This window comes from Onychomys torridus, chromosome 2 (assembly GCF_903995425.1).
Source record: "Onychomys torridus chromosome 2, mOncTor1.1, whole genome shotgun sequence".
Taxonomy (NCBI): Eukaryota; Metazoa; Chordata; class Mammalia; order Rodentia; family Cricetidae; genus Onychomys; species Onychomys torridus.
The window spans coordinates 11912517-11915810 of NC_050444.1; the positions used below are offsets into that span (position 1 = coordinate 11912517).

The following is a 3294-nucleotide window of genomic DNA, read 5'->3' on the forward strand; positions in this document are numbered from 1 at the left end:
AAGTCATAAAGATATTTTGCTCAATAAAAAAGCAAAGTCCTGGGTAAAGGAGATGGCTTAGTGATCCACACATCAGAACTGATGGCCTGAGTTCAGAACCCAAGCTGATACAGTAGTGTAAGCATGCATGTGAAGGTACACATGCATGTATGCACGTACACACATGTGAAAAACTCCTACCAGGTATGGTGAGTTATAGCTGTGATTTTAGCAGTGAGGAAACAGAGACAAGAAGATGGTAATTTCAAGACAGTTGTGAGTCTGGGGCCAGGTGGGCGGAAACAAATGAATCTCTTGACCAGCCTGGTCTACATAGTGAGTTTCAAGGCTAGCCAGGGATGCATAGACCCTGTCTCAAAGGTTCAAACAACAACATAAAAATAAACACTGTTTTTTGAGATAGCTCTTTAATCTGGTTCATCTGTTCCTTTCACAGGGTTAATGTGAGATCATACAGCATCTAAGACTGAAGATGTGAACGAAGCCATAAGAAGGCTTCTTGGCCTTCTAAACAGCAGACTGTTTAGCATTGAGAGAGACCTGGACCCGACTGAGGCATCAGATCTTGCTTAAGGAGCAGTGGACAAAATATGAGGAGGTAGAACAGGTTTGCTATGTCTAGCAGTGTTGGCCACTCAGGCTACAGTGTCAGAAACAGGAGAAACACACTCATTTGGGCAGTACGTTTGTGTTCTCCAAGTCATGCACATAAATAGCATTTCAGTAGCAGAAACTGTCAGCTCTATTTTAAAGAAGAACATGGTGACTTGGAGCTGAAATGACTTCTAAAGCTCGTCTCTAGCATGGGAGGCCTAGGCTAGAATCCAGGGTTTCTGCTGCATGGGCCACTATTGTTTCCCTGTCCTCTGGTTGCTGCTCTAATGAAGAGTTTTAGTTCTGTGAAGTCCACTGAGTTCTAGCTCCTGGGATGGGTTGAACCTTGTCCTCAGGCCTCATTGACACCAGGAGAGCCTGTAGGCTTTGCTTCTTCCCTGTTACTCTTCCTGACCTGTGTGATCTTCATGAGGTTTTACATTTAAAAAACACATAGTGCCAGGCGGCAGTGGCATACACCTTTAGTCCCAGCACTCGGGAGGCAGAGCCAGGCAGATCTTTGAGTTTGGGGCCAGCCTGGTCTACAGAGCGAGGTCCAGGATAGGCACCAAAACTACACAGAACAACCCTGTCTCAAATTCCCCTGCCAAAAAAAAGCACATAGTTCTAGAAGTTGGAGAAGTTTGAAGTATATTTTCATAAGTTACAAGCAAAAAGTAATTCATTGCAGTGAATTTCATTTGTGGTTTATGACCTGTTGTTTTCTTCATTTTTAGGACAAATTCTCCCTTGAACTCTATCTGAAAGAGGTTATTTGGGAAAGAAGAGAGAAGAATGGGCAAAGAAGTGAACTTAGAGTTGAAATCTGTGGGAGTGCCTGGTCTCAGCATATTTTTATGAAGTTTGTTTAGCCTGAATCATAATTTAAGAATTATTTGCTCTGCAGATGTCTCATTTTAAATAAATGCCTATTGTAATCATTGTTGGAATTTCTGAATTCAAATTACTTGGATAATTACTGAATTCACTTTTCTGATAGAGTTTTCCAGACTTCTAAGATATTTTTAGTTGCTGCTTAACTGCTTAGAGATGAGAGAGGCTGCTTTATCATCTCTTCACTGGCTGGATAACCAGCCAGGGTACTAAAGGATACAGCATATTCTACAAGCCAGACAGTCGGCTATAGATTTGCTTTGTGGCTAGTGGGACACTGGGAAGTCATAGCAAGACCTAAACTACAGCCGGGAGATGAGGGAAGAGGCAACCAGCACTGAACAGATGGGCCATCGGCTTCCAAAGTGACCAGTGGAAAGAAGGGACATGGGGCAGAGCCTTTCCCAACACTGCTCTACCTAGATTTATTTTACATCCTGCCATTTAGAAAGAAATTGTGTATATATCCCAGTCGGGCTTATATAACTTCTCTGTGTATGTACAGATGCACATGCCCCTGTGCTGATCAATATGTAGTTTAGAAAATTAAAAAATAAGGCATTGGGAAAAACCACAAAGACTAATACTTTCTTTTAAATGCCGCTTTGAGAACTAGGTACTGAGCTGGGGATAGTACAAATGCCTTTAATCCTAGCACTCAGGACATAGGCAGGCCTGGTGTATGTAGTGAGTTCCAGGACAGTTAGGGCCATGTAGACCCTGTCTCGAAAACACCAAAACTAAACCCCACAAACCTAGGTACTAATCAGCAAAGAGTTTTCAGATCATAGTCTACTTTAAAAATATAGCCATTCCTGCTGAGTTTTGAGGTTCTTTGGTGGAAGTTAGTGTTGGAACTGCAGTGGGCAGTGAGGAGGGATGCCTGCTGTGGATATCGCTCTGTGTAAATAAAGTTCTGTTTGGCCAGTGGCCAGGCAGGAAGTATAGGCGGGACAAGAGAGAAGAGAATTCTGGGAAGTAGAAGACTGGAGAGAGACACTGCCAGCCGCCGCCATGAAAAGCAACATGTAAAGACACTGGTAAGCCACAAGCCATGTGGCAAAGTATAGACTAACAGAAATGGGTTAATTTAAGATAGAAGAAGCAGATAACAAGAAGCCTGCCACAGCCATACAGTTTCTAAACAATGTAAGTTTCTGTGTACTTTCTTGGTTGGGTCTGAGCGACTGTGGGACTGGCGGGTAAGAGAGATTTGTCCTGACTGGGCCAGGCAGGAAAACTCTTAACTACAAATGGCGTCCAACGTGTTGGCAAGAGTTTCCACCTAAAACCTGAGAAAAAAGACTCTAAACGGAGCTAAAAACAGCTTCCTAGTTGTCTCTCTCAAGTTAGCAGCAGCCTATGGGTTTGAGCTACTATGGCGGGTTCCTGGCGTGTGCGTCTGACCTGCAGTGTGGCGGGAATGAGGAATCTATAAGCGACACTTTACTCTGCTGCGTGGTGGATTTAGCCTTTGCTAGTTTAAAAAAAAAAAAAAAAAAAAGATTTCTGGGCTATGCGCTGCTTTGATAGAACTGCTTCTGATAGTTGATGGTACACATGGCTCCAGACCCAGAGCTGGCGGTAAACTGTGACACCGCCATGTTGGGAAGCAGAGGAGGGCAGAGCCAGCAGCCACAGCGGCGTTTCAATCTTACAAAGATGGATATTACACAGAGAATCTGGTTTGTCTTGTCTTTGGGATTTTTAACTACAAAAAAAGATTTGATCACAAAAGCTGTTGAGTTAAACAAATATGTAAATTTTAAAGGTACCTTGACTTCAAAATTTGGATATAAGGATATG

At 43.0% G+C, this 3294-nt stretch overlaps 1 pseudogene; it reads left to right on the forward strand.

Annotated features, from left to right (window-relative positions):
* The first annotated feature begins 441 nt into the window (after nucleotides 1-441).
* On the forward strand, nucleotides 442-1544 carry LOC118577454 (annotated as a pseudogene).
* The last annotated feature ends 1750 nt before the right edge of the window (nucleotides 1545-3294 follow it).